This window comes from Gouania willdenowi, chromosome 1, assembly GCF_900634775.1.
Source record: "Gouania willdenowi chromosome 1, fGouWil2.1, whole genome shotgun sequence".
NCBI classification, from domain to species: Eukaryota; Metazoa; Chordata; class Actinopteri; order Blenniiformes; family Gobiesocidae; genus Gouania; species Gouania willdenowi.
The window spans coordinates 5505339-5522046 of record NC_041044.1 but is presented as its reverse complement, the minus strand read 5'-3'; the positions used below and the strand labels follow the sequence as shown (position 1 = coordinate 5522046).

Here is a 16708-nt window from a genome sequence, read left to right as displayed (position 1 = left end):
TAAAGGAGCATAGGACAGGATGTATACTGTAAATCAGACTCCATAGTGACACCACGGTCGTTAGTGTAACTGCAGTCATCAGCCAAGGCTCAGGAGCGAGCACGTGAACTTTACAGAAACGCAGCTGATTGTCATTTTGCCTCCATCCGTGTTTTCTCGGTCAGTCTGTCTGTCTTTTTCTTTAAGTTTAGGTGTCTGAGTGACAGGTGATCTGATGTGGATGCCATGATCACTGTGGTGTGTGTGGATCCCGATCTTTGTGTGAGTGTGTGTTTCCCCATCTGTCAACACCGCTGTCTGAGCACGTCTGTTTTTGGTCTGTGTGCGTCTGCCTGTTTGTCGCAGCGTGTCTCCATGTGTGCATGTGCTGTGCGGGTGGTGCACCGACGGCGGATCAGTGATTAGGAGCCATTATTGGTCCATGACTGACAGGCGGAGGTGCTGGTTCGTTTGTGTGTCTGCATCTACGGTTTGAAAAAGTCAGAGGAGTGATGTCAGAAAGACTGCTGCCCGCTTTGCCTATGTGTGACACTGATACTGTGACATTATTTACTCACCGTTCATGTGACTGTTTACTGCAAGACCTGTGCACATGCCTCTGCGTTTAGTCTGCTGTGCATGTCTTCTTCTCATTCTTTTTTATTTCCGGTAGTGGGTCGTCTCTACAAGCCGTTGAAAACGCGCAACGGCGTCATTTGACTTCACGTCCGCAGAACTGCACGGGGAAATTTGACCCGTAACAGCAGTAGAAAATGTATAACAATATTTTCATGGCAATAGGTAGAAATATGTAGACTCATTCTCTTTGATTTACAGCACTTCATCACCCATTGGCATTAAAAAAAACTTAAAATGAACATTTATTTTTTTCTTAAATCCTTTAAGCCTAATGTTCTTAACTGTTCTTTACATGCTGTAATAGTTTTCAAAGAGTTTCACTCTGTAACAGTGTATTTATAATTATTTATAGCCCACAGTAAATTTAACATTTTTTAATACATTTTATAGTAGGATTATAAAGATTAATCCTAAGGCAGTTGAAAATCGATTCATAGGTATCACGGTTTATATCAAGAGCGCTATCTATTTATCCTTCTCTTGTCCAGAAGTGTAGGCAGCGGGCGGAATCTGCTACTACTCTCTTTCTGGCTGCCTTCTACTCTTAAACATGTTCATAAATGATTCCTTACCTCTTTACCACCGAAAGAATATCTGTAATATTACGTGAATATCTGTAAAAGTCACGTTTTTCTATTAGCTCTGTCTGCTAGCATAGCATCTCTTCTTCACTGTAAGAATATCTGCTTGCCAATCGACCACTGGATTACCAGCCCCCTCTGCTGCTCCAAACAAATATCTGATGTAAATACAGAGCAATGACTGTTTTTTTTTTGTTTTTTTTAAGTCTAATTGTTAAGGCACAAAATACATTTTCAGTAGCATTTTTAAAAAGAAAAAGAACTATTATGCAGTTTTGCATTGTTTACTATAGAACCAGAATTCTTTTGTCAATGAAAAATAAAAGGAAAATAGTACAGTATTTTTAGTTTTTTTTCCGAAAAAAAAAGGAATATTTTTCAGTCATCATTTGTCTGTAGTCCCATTTTGTAAAACAAATTGTGAGAGAATCGTTATCGTGAACCCAGTATCGTGAATCGAATCGTATCGGGAGTTGAGTGAATCGTTACATCCCTATTTTACAGTATTCATCATTATTCTTGTTTAAAGCTTTTCTTTTGCACTCTAAACTTTTTATATTTTGCTTGTTAAAAAGTAGTTAAATAAAAATAAAGTTTTTTTTTATTTCCTAACATGATGAATAATGTTAGATAAAATTGAAATCCAAATAATCTTGATTATCACTGTGGCCATAATCGGGCAGCCCAACTCAACAGTGCTGGCGAGATCCCTGATATACGTTGTACACAAACAGCTTTTTGAAAATGATCAATACTGAAATTACCAGTTACAGGAAACAGAAAAATAACTCAGTAATTTAAAAAGCAGGTACGCCAGATAAAGAAGATAAAGGGCGGGTTAGAAAGACATGGGAGAGCAAATATGTTCAGATAAATGGTGCAGCCTCCCCCTCCCTCCCCCCTTCAATCAATCCAATATCCAGCTCTGCTTTGTGAGGCTCACACGCCCCACGAACCAAAAGCTGTGATTGGCTCCAGGCGCTGGCCCGGGGCTCTCGTCCCCCCTCCCCTCGACACCATCCTCCTGTCCAGAGGAACGGTGTCCGACCAGATTGACAGTGGATGAAAGGATTAGGCAGGAGGTCGGGTGACCTTGAGAAGGTGTGTGATCTGTTACTGCATGTTTCTATTCCATGGTTAACATTGTAAAACACATTTTACATCTATGTGTGTGTGTTGTGTGTGTAGTATGGGGGTCTCTCTCACCTCAATCCCCCCCATGTTTCTTTTTCCTCCACCTGAGACATTCACCACGTCTCTGAAACTCTTCAACAGACTTCATCAGCTTGTTTAATAAAACCCAGCCAAAGCAAAGGCTGCACTAACACCATATTATTCCTTTTGTTTAGACGTAGAAAAGCTGTAACCAGGCAATAGTGTGAATGACGACAATTACAGGAGCCAGATCATCCGCAAAGTGTAATTTAACGTATCCCTGGCAACAAAACATCCCAAGTTTAAAGAGTGAATTATATTTCCTCCACTTGCACATAGAGAAAAAGCTTCAGGATGTGATGAAAATGAGATTTCGTTTTCAAAAGCCATAAAAGTGCTAAAAATGCATTTATGGAAGCCAAGCAACAAAAGGTACGTATGGAATTTGTGTTGACAGGTTTGGTGTTGCCCTCAGCAGAAAAATCACTCAGTCACCCCCAGATCATCTAGTTTAAAGGACCGCAGATGGAAAGCAGATCTCTGCTCCATGTGTGTCACATCAGTGTTAAATATGACTTATTTCTTCAACAGTCATTCCATTTGTTCCATTTTCGGTTTAAAAATTTCCCAAACTTCATTTCAGGGTTAATGCATTTCCACATTACACTTTTCCTTTCATCACATTTCCTTGTTTAAATCAGGGGTTCTCAACATTGGGGTGAGGACCCCATTTGGGGCTGCGAGACACTGCCAGTTTCCTTCAAGAAACTGAGAATATTTTTTGAACAATTTGAGCCAAATTTTGTTTATTTTTTACTCTTTTTTTTGCAACTGCACCAAACTTGCAATATTTGTGCTCTTTTTAATGCATTTTTGCTACATTACTCTCATTTCTGTCATTTCTCCATCAAATTTCAATGCTTCTTCTGCACATTTTTTCTACTTTTTCAGCACTTATATCCCCTTTTCACCACTTTTCCTACCTAATGTCTCATTTGTCGACCCATTATTGTCACTTTTAACCTATTTTCATCATATTTTCATTGAACCACATTCACTATTTATCATGCCCATTATTTGCTACTAATTATTCTTACTTTTTAAATTACATTTCGCCCATCCCTGTCCCTCACTTTTAAGCTAATATTGACACTTTAAACTTTATTGTTTCTTTCTGGCCACTCTACTTTGCAACTTTTAAACAATTTCTGTGGTTTTTAAAATCCCATTTCACCAATATTTCTACCAATTTTGGTCACTTTTAACCCATTTTATTTCTGATTAAAACAAGGATTTACAACTTTAAGAAAACTACATACTATGGCCCAAATAAATAATAAACTCTTTGGTCTCTTGAACTTTTATTTTGAGGGAAGCGGGCTGCAAAAGTTAAGAACTACTGCTTTAGATGACTTTAGATGAGGGTTAATAAATGTGCATGCTTCAGAAGATGGGATGGTTATGCTGAAATCAGGTGAGTTTATGTTGCAGAAGTGGCATTCGCCAAACATGTGATATGGTCCCAAAACATTATATGTAAAACCTTTAATTACAGGTTTCCAACCAGAGAATCACATTTTGCATGTGATTGTAGATGCTTTTGTCGTGGTCACCAGGGAATCTGATCACTAGGGACGCACTTAAATAAAAATTTGTGGCCGAAGCCGAATAAAATATAAACGCTTGGCCGAATACCAAATATTTAATGCGGTTAAGTTTTTCACAATTTTTTTAATAGTGCATAAATAGCCTAGAATACATTTGTAGACATGTTTTTTTAAAGAAAGTAAATGTTTTTTGAATATTCTGACAGTTTTTTTTCAATATTCCAGTAGCCTTTGCTTTTCAAAGAAAGCAACACAAAGTTTTTCAAATAAAACAAAACAGGCATTCCAAAAAAAGCTGCTTCAAACGGACCAGTTTGATTTTGCCCACGTTGGCAGGTGACGTCACCTAACATGCCTCCTAGAATGTGAACTCCTCCCTCTTCAACTATCTAACAGCTAAAACAACACTGCTATTTAATATAGAATATATATTATACTTTATTGCCATATATATAAATACAAACAGCACTACTGGACGTCCAAACTGCGCTACTTTTTCTGCTGCTGATCGTATTGGGAGTCACTGCTTGGAGCCAAGCCCATTGTTTACACACATCAGCTGTTAGCACTCCGTGCTAATGCTACATCAGTCTATGCAGCCAGACCCGGTGTAGTGTAAGGAAGAAACGATGGGGATGTTTACGGATTCGTGGCTCACAGCGCTAACAACGGACTCGGTTGTGGAATTGGACGGTTTCAAACTTTAACGCGGTGACAGACGACAGAGAGCGGTAAGGAGAAAGGAGAGAGTCTGGCAGTGTTTGTGTGTGGAAAGGAGGAGCTGCTGCTCTGGTTCTGCAGCAACACGCACACACTTTTCCGACTTTAAATCACTGCACGTTGTTTGATTGCGTCATTGCTCACACGCTACTATTCGGCCTTGCTTTTAACTCACTAAACCGAAGGCAATATTTGGCCGAATATATTCAGTTACCAAATATTCGGTGCATCCCTGATCACCAGTTCAGCTAATACACCGTCAGCCAAACCAGACATTGTAGCAGAGCCTTTTCACATTTGAAAGCAGTCAACACATTTAAAACACACTTCAGATAAAGCTCTACGTTCATTTTCAATCACAGGATAACATGATCACTAATGAAATCATAACACGTAACGTGAAATTTTGAAAAAATCATGGGTGAAATTGGACTTACAGTATTTGTCCATTGTCTCAGAATCACAATCAGAATCAGAAATGTTTTTAATGGCCATGTACAGTTTTAAGGACAGTACAAGGAATTTGTCTTGGTAGTTGGTGCACAAAACAAACAACAAAAAAGTAAATAAATAAAAAAATAAATAAAAAAAAACAAAGAACAACCCAGCAACAATAATAATAATAATAATAATAATAATAATAATAATAATAATAATAATAATAATAATAATAATAATAATGATAAATATGAAGGATGAGGGATAAATAAAGGATAGATAGAGAATAAAGGATAAATAGGATAAATATAAATATATATATATATACAGTGCAGCAGGTATCAAGCTGGTGGAGGTGGTGATCGGGTGGGGGGGGGTTCAGTGGGTGACTTGGGGTGTGTTCATGTGGATGGTGGCAGAGGGAAAGAAGCTATTTTTGTGTCTGGAGGTTCTGGTCCTGATGGACCTAAACCTTCTTCCAGAAGGGAGAGATTGAAACAGTTTATGACCGGGTGGGAGGGGTCGGCCACAATCTTTCCTGCATGCCTCAGAATCCTGGAGGCGTACAGGTCCTGGAGGGAGGGCAGATTGCAGCCGATGACCTTCTCTGCAGAGTGGATGATACGCTGCAGTCTGGCCTTGTCCTTGGCCATAGCTGCAGCGTACCAGATGGTGATGGAGGAGCAGAGGATGGACTGGATGATGGAGCTGTAGAAGTTCACCATCATCTTTGTTGGCAGACTGAACTTCTTCAGCTGCCGCAGGAAGTACATCCTCTGCTGAGGTTTTTTGATGAGGAAGCTGATGTTCAGCTCCCACTTGAGGTCCTGAGTGATGATGGTCCCCAGGAAGCAGAAGTACTCCACAGAGCTCACTGTAGAGTCTCCCAGGGTGAGGGGGACTGGGTTCTTCCTGAAGTCTGCTATCATCTCCACTGTCTTTAAAGCGTTGAGCTCCAGGTTGTTCTGGCTGCACCAGGACACCAGCCGGTCTGTCTCCCACCTGTAGTCAGACTCGTCTCCATCAGAGATGAGACCGATGATGGTCGTGTCGTCTGCAAACTTCAGGAGTTTGACCGACTGATGAGAGGAGGTGCAGCTGTTGGTGTATAGGGAGAAGATCAGAGGAGAAAGAACACAGCCCTGAGGAGATCCAGTGCTGATGGTCCGGGGAGCAGAGATGGTTTTTCCCAGCTTCACGTGCTGCTTCCTGTCAGACAGGAAGTCTGTGATCCACTTGCAGGTGGAGTCTGGCACGTTCAGCTGGGAAAGCTTGTCCTGGGATTATAGTGTTGAAAGCAGAGCTGAAGTCCACAAACAGGATCCTGGCGTAGGAGCCTGGGGAGTCCAGGTGCTGGAGGATGAAGTGGAGAGCCAGGTTTACAGCATTGTCTACAGACCTGTTGGATCTATAAGCAAACTGCAGGGGGTCCAGGTGGGGGTCATTGATGTCCTTGATGTTGGAGAGCATGAGGTGTTCAAAGGACTTCATGACCACAGATGTCAGAGCGATGGGTCTGTAGTCATTAAGTCCTGTGATCCTCAGCTTTTTTGGGACAGGAACGATGGTGGAGGCCTTAAAACAGGCTGGTACGGTGCATGTCTCCAGTGAGGTGTTAAAAATGTCTGTGAACACTGGAGACAGCTGATCAGCACAGTGCTTTAAGGTGGAAGGAGAGACAGAGTCCGGTCCACAAGCCTTACGGGGGTTTTGTCTCCTGAAAAGTCTATTTACATCTCTCTCTTTGATGGAGAAAGGTGTCTCTGTAGGAGGGGGGGGGGGGGGGGGGGAAGATTGGGGAGAGAGCCTCTGTAAGCAGCTGTGGTGAGACTGTAGCTTTGATGTGGGGGGTGAAGGTGTTGGAGTGAGGCTGGTCAGAGGTGTGAGGAGGGTTGGAGTCAGGTCTGTCCCATTGTCTGTCAAATCTACAATAGAAGTTATTCAGACTGTTGGCCAGGCAGAGGTCGTTAGCAGCAGCAGGGGCTCTGGGCTTGTAGTTTGTAATTTGCCTGAGCCCTCTCCAGACAGAAGCCGAGTCATTCGCAGAGAACTGATGTTGTAGCTTCTCTGAGTACAAACGTTTGGCTTTTCTCACCTCCTTTCCAAACGTGTACTTCGACTCTCTGTACCTGGCTCTGTCTCCACTCTTGAAAGCGTCCTCTTTGTTTGCCCTCAGCCCTCTGATCTTAGCTGTGAACCAGGGTTTGTCATTGTTATAACTCACCCTGGTCTTTGGTCTTTGGTCTTTGTCTAGACATTCAATCATCCATGACCACAGAAAATCAGAAACTCTACGGACAAAGTGCCTCTTAAATGTACCCAAATGCAAAAATCTCATTTATACAAATAATAAATATAAGGTTAGTGCCCCAATGTTTTGTGTAGATTAACGTTCATATATATATATAAAAAAATATAGGGTTTTACTTTGTGGATAATCTTTCTTTAGTCCAAATCAAGCCAGATTCACCGTCAGTTTGAGAAGAATAGCTGAACCTCATCTGGTCCTTGTTAATTAAATTCTACCAATGAGAACAATGTGTTCTGTGAGTGGAAAGTGTGTTGAAAAAGGAACTCACTGAAAGTGTTTTGATTTATGCAACAATGACTACCTTTTAGCACCAAATGAACGTCTTTAGGCCCATTCATGCTCATCATTAAATATGGATTTGGAAAGCTTCAGTATTTCTGAATATATTCACAAAGCTCACACATGCTCTCAAACAGAGCAGAGAAGAAGAATGGGGAAGAAACATTTTCTTTTAAACTCGAGGTGGAGGAAAATATAGTTTTACGCAGTAGTCGAGTTGTAAAAAAAAATAATATCAGGGATATTGCAGAACCGATTGTGTTTCTGGTACGGATAGTTTTGTGACAGCGACACAGTGACACTAACAGGATTGTGACTGGTAGAAGTCACAGTATTGTCTGATTGGCTGAGCTGCAGTGTTTTAGTCAGACACACAAACATTTTGGACTAACTTTACTTTGCTAATCCTCTTGATTAATATGACTTTTAAAAGAGCTTGAAATGAAAATTAATTACAGGTACCCTTTGTTTTCACATCTGCCGTTTTTCTATTGTACTTGGTATTTATTTTATTTACTACACATCTTTCATGATGAGCCTATGAAATTAACACTAATACTTTACTTGAAGTTTTATACATAAAGGCTGACATTAAGCTGTCATTATTATGACCTGTTATTAGCATGGATAAGGTGTCATGAAGGTTGGCCATAAGTATCATTTGTAACCGTAACACTAATCCTTCATTACCCTAACCATAACTCTAATTCTAATCCCACTAGATCCCTCCACCTACCCCAAAAATGCCAACATAGCTCCAAAGGTGTCTTAATTTATTATTCATGCTAATCACAGATAATGACAGCGTAATGTCAGCCTTATGTCTAAAACTTCAAGTAAAGTGTTACCAAATTAACTTTCATATTTATCCAACAATCCAATCAATCTTCTCCTGCTTATTTGTAGTCGGGTCGTGGGGGCAGCATTCTATGTCCTCAGGGTCTTCTTCTGTTGGGAGGTGCCCTGAACGCCTCACCCAGGAGGCATTCAGGGGGTATTATAATTAGGTGCCCGAGCCACCTCATCTGGCTCTTCTCACTCCAACATACAGGCACTGAGTCGGGGAGACAAGAAGTATTGTCACCCCTGCCTGGCGCCTCTCAGACTGGTTCCAGAGCCACTGCTGTGTGTGTCGAGGTGAAGCTGACTATATCAAGTTGAAACTTCTCAACCTCGGGCACATGCTTGGTGTCCTTCCCCACCAGAAAGGTGACGTTCCACATCCTTAAATTCAGCTTCTGTAGCCAGGAATCGGATCACCAATGCCCCCGTCCTGGACTACCGCCCGAGCCACATCACACCGGCCTCATACAACCCCTCCTGTGGGTGGTGAGTAGGGATGCGCATCATTAACTGGTTTCTTTTGGGAACCGGTTCTTAGTCAAACGATTCTTTGGAATCGCTGACAAAAACCCTTTATGATTCTTCCCGCGCTGCGTTGCCACTGTAAATAAACGCACCCCACTAAATATGCAATGACGTCACACACACAAGCTGCTGCAGAGCAGAAATAAGGACGACACCTCGGGGATGGTCACCTGTAATTCCTGCTAGAGGGATCTGTGCACCCATTAACACAACAAATATGTCCAAACATTTGGCCACACAACACAACATTATACTCGCACCAGTGCTAGCACTAGCATAGCAGGTCAAATTAAACAACTGACTAATGTTGTGTGACAATGATAAAAATGAGAATTTATTATCCTACACCAGGGTCTGCAACCTGCGGCTATGGAGCCTCATGTGGCTCTTTGACTCTTTTGCAAAGGCTCCCTATAGCTTTAAAAAATCTTGAAATAAATAATTATTTTCTTACAGAGGGTATTAATGATGAATGACTTTGACACCAAATAAAATCACGATATAACAATTTGTCAACCTAAAAATAAATGACATTATGCAATAGCACCTTCCTACTTCCCCTCCTGAAACATCTACAGACCATTAACTTTCCTGCACCTGTGGCTAACCTCAAGTTTTAAATCCCTGGTAAGATAACGAAAACAACTAAAAGACTATTCTGGAAGAAAATATACATTTTAATTGTGTGGGAACAGATTCATTTAACTGCCAACACGGTGGCTAAATATGCATGATTAATATGTGGCAAGAAATTAGCACGTGTTGACCGACAAAAATGTGTGTTATCAAATTCAAGTTATTTTTTTGCAACCCTTCAAATACATTATCTAAAAAAAATATTATTTACATAATATTATTTGATAGAATTTGAACTGTATAGAATTTTTCCACTGTTGTCTTCATTAAAACGTAGCCAATAGCTACATGACTGTGGACTAATTTTACTCATTTGAGTATTGTTTATTTTCACATAATAATTAAGATTTAAATTAATAAACCTGATGTTTATTTTAATAAAGCAGGTTGTATTATTTTCTGTATTCATGTACTACTTTTCAGCCTATTTGGGAATCGATAAAAGAATCAAAAAAAAAAAAAAAAAAAACGGATCGATCAGCAAGAATTGATAAAGCATCGGAATCCTTAAATCCTTATCACTATACATCTCTAGTGGTGAGCCTACAGGAGTCATCCTTTTGGGCTCTGCCCGGCCGGGGCCCGTAGGCAGAGACCCGGCCACCAGGCGCTCCTTTGCGCTCTAGCATCAATCCTAGGCCTGGTTCCAGGGTGGGGCCCCAGTAGTGCCAGTCCAGGCACGTTTTTTGTCATATGTGACATATGTTTGCCTTTGGAGACCCTACAGGGGACATTAGGCCCCAACAACATAAGATCATTCGGGTACTCAAACCCCTCCACCATGCTAAGGTGGTGGGTGATGGAGAAGCTTTATAAAAGCACTTTGTCATATAAATGATCAATCTTTTCATCTGCCACAATAATGTAAATAATGTAAATTAAAATATCTCAAGTTGAGGGCTTTTCTCAGCAAGGTGAGATTAAAAAAAAGATGAATTTGATCAATTAGTAACAGAGCATAATTAATTAACCATCCATTTTTTTAAACTCTTGACAGCACTATATATATATATATATATATATATATATATATTAGGAGTGGGAACCTCTGGGTTCCTCACAATATGACGATACTGCGATTATCGATATATTGGTCAGAAATCAATCTATGACATATGAAAAAAAAGATTAAGTGAAAAAATACAATTTTTATTTTATATCTCTGAAAGACAATAAATTGAAAAAGTGTCCTATGAACAGTGACACTATTTTAGTGCAACATTTCTTTTTTTTTTTTTTTTTTTTTTTTTTTTTTTTTCTTTTTAAATGTCAAAAACATACATTGTCTGGATCTTTCAGTTAGTTGCTCATGTTTTTTTTTTTTTTCCATCTTGATTTATGGAGAACGTATCTTGTAAATCTTACGCAATAAAACAAAAAAATAGAATAAATCATGGTTGAATTGTAGCGTATCTTATTCAATAAAGTTAGAGCTCTACTTTTAATGCAATAAAACCAAATGATGGGGAAACCTGATGCTGCGTCACATTCAACAGCTGGGATACAGAGGGTTATAAAACACACACACACACACACACACACACACACACACACACACACACACTGCAGTTTTGACATCTATTTTAAGTTGCAGCCACTAATAATAATCTTCCCTGGCAGCTGAAGATGGAAATATGAACAAGTTACAACCTTTCCTCTGATGACGACTGATATAATGAGATGAAAAATGAAAAAAATGAATCCTTTGAGACGTGAGTTTCCACTTTTTCTCTCTTGACATTCACACAACTAGTAAATCTGGTGTTTCTCTCTCTCTGCAACACAAACACACTCATTCCTTCCTCATCATTTATTCCACCTCCACATGAACTAACATTGTTTAAGCTCATCATCACGGTTCAAACACTAATATCAGCATGCTGTAAATTAGTCATAGCCCTGCAGCATGTGTTCTAACCTGCACCATTACACCACCACACTGGGGTGGAATCTAAACCATGGAAGGTAGGAGGAAATCAGCTGTGAGAGCGCCCCCTGTTGCCTTTTAGCTCAACTTTGGAGAGGAAGAATGAAAATGTGCCTGATGGATGGAGTGTGTTGGTTTCATCCAAAGTCAGAGCATTGATCAGATTATTAGGAACTGGTGGTGTGCATCACTTTATCTCTACAGAGAGAGAACAAAAGGTAGTTGAGAGTGAGGAGATGACCTGTTGAACAAGTGCAATGTGGGAAAAATATAGCAAAATGCATCATTCTTCCATTTGAGCAATGGAATTACGCAGCAGGATTTTTATAGATGTCCTTACAATAGGTTTAAAACCCCATGAGTGAAGTTTATTTTCCTTTATCTTTGGGGGAAAAACTGCCCTTAGACCTAAAGACAAAATAAACGCAACATCATTCATTTAGTTCCTACTGATCCCCAAACAACTATAGTAGCTATTTCACCAGCAACAGGAGGTCTATCTATGGCCAACTAGTGCCCTCTCTTACCTTCTCAGACATCAATGAAGTGCATGTTTCCGTTTTTTCAGCAGATGGAAATTCGTAATAATCCGCAAAAAAACAGAAGAATCTTTGAAAAAATCCCCCCTCGTTCCTCTGAACTCCAATAAATTCTTCTGCTGCGTCCTGGATTAAAAAGGTTGAATATCCGAAATTATCTTCCTCCTCAAACCACGTGTCAAATGTCCTAAAACACTCCCTCTGACCACCTCAAGATGTTCTCTGAGGAGAAACCAGTGCGCGCGTCAGGACCAGATTCCACAGCACACCTCAGAGATCCACATCTTTGTCCGTGGTGTTTAAAACTGTTGTCATCATCACAGAGAGAAAGATGACTGAGAATCAAACCTCCACCTATGGAGAACAAACAGGTCCAGTGTGTGGATCCACGCTGGTGCCCGGCTCCGCGGTGTGCGCGCGCGCGGGTGTGAGCGTGCGCTCCGGTGCTGTGCGCTCCTTCTCACAGCTCGTGCTCACCTTCAGTCTGCTCCAGTCTCACAGGCACAGCACGACTTCTCCTCCTAACTCCAACTCAGGGAATTCCTCCACTGACGCGCACGGTTCCAACCATGGGTTCGTGTATTTTCCTCCGTGACGCGCAGCCGCTCTCCAGGAGTCTCTGCGTGCTCGTGGGTGTGCGTAATATCCTTTCCTTGTCATTAAAACAGACTTCTTTAGTTGCTGTTTTGGAATGGGTCAAGTTTTTAGTTTGAAGGTTGTGAAAAGTCATCAATAAAAGAATCAACCAGCAGCAGCATCACATGGACACATAGATACAGATACAGATACAGGTGGGAGGGAAAATGGCCTTTGAGGTGCAGCTAATGAATATTTTAACAGGAGGCGTGCAGGAGAGAGAGAGAGAGAGAGAGAGAGAGAGAGAGAGAGAGAGAGAGAGAGAGAGAGACAGTTTGACAACATAGGGTTTCATAATGTTTTAGAGCTGTAACTAAAGATTATTTTTGTCGTTGACTAATCTATCCATTATTTTTTGGATTAGTCGACTAGTCACGATTATTTTTCTGTTTTGAAACACATATTTTACCCTACTTTTTTTAGTGCACCTGCTTAAAGCTGATAGCTGGAGTTTCTGATAAATCTATGTTTATGTAGGATTCTTTTAAATGCAAAAAAAAAAATACCTAACTAGTCACTTACTATGGTCTACTGCCAGTGGTCATTCATGTACATTACTGTATATAAGACCCTACTTTGCCCTATAGACCCCTGCGAGGGCTGACCCCGCCCATACACTGGACAGCTGTCACTCATTCAGCTCCAGGGTGTAACTTCCAGGCTCCACCCCTATGGCCTGAACCATGGCAGGACATGAGGGGAGATCTAGATCTGGAATGTCAATTTAAGTTTATTATTTACAGTTTATACATAATTTGCTAGTATTATTTGTCAATGTATTTTACTTGCCAAATCTTATTTGCTTATTTAGATTTAGCTAATTTACTTACCAATTTATGTATCTAATTATGTCTGTAATGTGTCTGTCTAGTCACCCCCTTCATGTTTGGTCTGATCAGCCAGCTTAAACGTTCCCCCTGTGTCATTTGGTAGGTCTGTTGGGTTGTGTCATGTTCAGTTGGAGTTCAGTTTGTTCCTTCTGTTAACATTATTTTTTGGCTAAATAAAAGCTGTAAACTTGAATTGCTTTGGTGTGTTCCTACTTTGACCCTCGGTCCCTGACAACCCCTATACACATGGAAACGATTGCCGAGTGCTCCCAGCCAATAAGCTTCGATTTGCTGTTTTTGAGACTGTCATTCAAAGTGAATGCAGAACAGCAAACAGGTAAATATGATTTTGGCTTTCATCGACCTTTATATGTGACCTTGTTATGTTCCGCGATGCGTGGCTTCTGGTAGATTGGTAGAGGCAGTGGGAGGAAGTGAAGCTGTTTAGGGCGGGACATCGAGATGTTTCTCAGAAACTCCGATTATCAGCTTTAAATGTGCAGTCTGCAACTCTTATAAAAGTGACTTTTTGTCATATTTGCTAAAGCTGTCACTATGTAAGGACAGCTTTAAATCAAACTAGTAGTTTGTGTGAAAAAAACAGGCTCATTGAGCCCCGCCCCCTGCTGCTCCTGCAGTCTTTGGCAGATTGCCAGAATGCACCGCGACCAAGCAAAAGGAACCAATCAGAGCCAGGATTGTGAATGATGGGCTGTCTGATAGCTGTTGCTCACAGGCCCCGCCCCTGTCGCAGAGCTAGAACGCCATCTTTTTTACAGTGTATGGTCTGGAGGAGTAGAAGATAGAATTGGTGATTTTTCTGCTTGAAAGGTAATTACTGCTGCTTGATTTACATTATGTTTGATTTGTAATTGTTACACTAGAACGCTGTAGTGTTTGTTCATGTGCTCGCAGCAGCCTCCGTGTGGCTGCTGTAAGTGACACTAAGTTGTTGCTGCTGCTGAGGTGTGTGCACATAGAGAGAGAAACTCTGCAGTACTATGCTTTCAACAGAGCATGTTAAATTTCTGTGATGTTGCTGTCGGACTAACATTAACTTGTTAGCTCCTCTGAGGGAGGGACTTTGGAAAGTTTGGAGGCAGGGCAAGAGACCAGTGGGGAGGGATGGGGAGCGAGGGATCTGAAAGTTGCGGACTGCACCTTTAAAAACAGTTATACAGATTGCTGAGTGTGTCTTAAACCAGACCTTCCCCTAAACAAGCCACACTACAGAACTCACTCACACGTGCTGTACCTGAGAGGAGAAAAAGCCAAAACTGGCACATATTGATCAGCTATGAGTTAACAAATGTACCTGTGTCACTGTGTCTCATTTTGCATCAGCAAATTTAACTCAGAATTACCTTTTGGTAAGACTTTGAGTTAAAAATATCAACATTTATATCGTATATTGCCATTTTGAGTAAAAAATATGGTCCATATTTGGTCCATATCGCCCAGCCCTACTGGAAAGGTCACCTTCCAACTACTCAATGTGCTTCAAAAACATTTTAAAAAGTATGTAAAGTATTTTTAAACGGGGATTAAAATGTGTTGGACAGAAACGTTGAGAGGGGAAGAATATGGACGTCTAGAAAATCAGCACCAAGGTCAGCAACCATATCCCAAAAGCCCATTTTATGGTCAACAAGACGTTCAAAACTGGATATGGATGAATCCATTTCACTGGTGTCATATTTCTGCACATTTTCTGAAAGTTTTTCTGCATTTTTACAAAAACTATGGATGGATGAGGAAGGAAGGACCGTGAGAATCTCACAAACACAGGTTGTTTAAACACACGAAAGTCTACAAACTATGAAATCACAGGAAATCATGGTCCTCTTTTCCCACTAAAGTGAAGGTTGCCTCTCATTCAGGAATCAAGGTCTAAGGGTTTGGAGGAAGACGGTTGAGGAACAGAACAGAACATTGCACCCCAAATCATTACTTTCACACTGGACCTCAAACAGCTTGGGTTCATAGGAAAAGAGGACCATGGACCACTGGCCAACAGTCCAGTCCTTCTTCTTTTTTTGTTCTGCAAAATCTGAAAAGTAAATGGTGATTTCTTCACAGTATTCAAACTTTTTGAAATCCCATTTTCATGGGTTTTATGAGCTGGAAGCCCAAATGATGCAAAAATAAACAAATACATACTTGAAATAGTTTAAATTGTGGGCCTTGAATCTATAATATTTTTGAATGGAATTATGGAAATTAAAAATTTTTTCCATGATATTCTAATTTTTTGGAAAGTGTCTGTATATTAGTATATGTGTGTGTGTGTGTGTGTGTGTGTGTGTGTGTGTGTGTGATCATCAAAGTGTTGTGGTTTTAATATGTTGGTTTGTGTTCACAATAAAAAAAAAGAAGAGAAAAAATCATGTTTATGGTATTTTCATTCATTTATTTGATTATTTTATAGAATAACAGTTCTAACAGTGTGAAATAAACCAGTGAGCAGCTTGCATTGATTGTATTTGGACACAACACATATTTGACAGGTTTTAGAGTTATGTATAAGGTTAATATGTGCTAATACATATACATTTTCAAGAATAATAAAAACTGTAGTAAAAAAGCTAATTTTTTTCAAACGTGCTATTGGGAAGTGGGGGTGGTAGGGGTGCTGCAGCACCCCCTAGTGGTGAGAGGGAGATAAAAAAACAATGTTTTTATTTTTATTTTACTGTCATGTTTTATTATACAACATGAACTACTGCTCATTAAATCATGCACTGCTGATTTGGTCAAATCTCTCTACTAGAAGGACGGGCAACGGGAAAGTTTGCAAGTCCTGAGGACGTGGAAGACGTCCACCACCAGATTGGAATTTATGATATTGGGTCTTCTGCTGCAACACACCTGAATCAAATGAATGGTTTGTTATCTGCTTCTGCAGAGCTTGATGACAACACATCTGTTTCAACCAGGTGTGTTGGAGCAGGGAGACTTCTAATATTCTCAGGAGTCTGGCACTCGAGGACTGGAGTCCGGCACCACTGATCCATTATGCTGGATAGGGGCCCTTGAGGACCAGGGCTGGGCACCCCTGCCATA

The 16708-nt window shown here is 40.5% G+C and overlaps 1 protein-coding gene across 1 annotated transcript in view; it reads right to left on the bottom strand.

Moving 5' to 3' along the window:
• The window catches only part of LOC114471718 (voltage-dependent T-type calcium channel subunit alpha-1I-like), a 498082-nt gene extending 485416 nt beyond the window's left edge, over window positions 1-12666 (bottom strand). Inside the window, exon 1 of the mRNA XM_028460576.1 lies at window positions 12168-12666. The gene's annotated coding sequence lies outside the window, so the exon portion shown is untranslated. The remainder of the gene's footprint in view (window positions 1-12167) is intronic.
• Between the last annotated feature and the right edge of the window lie 4042 nt (window positions 12667-16708).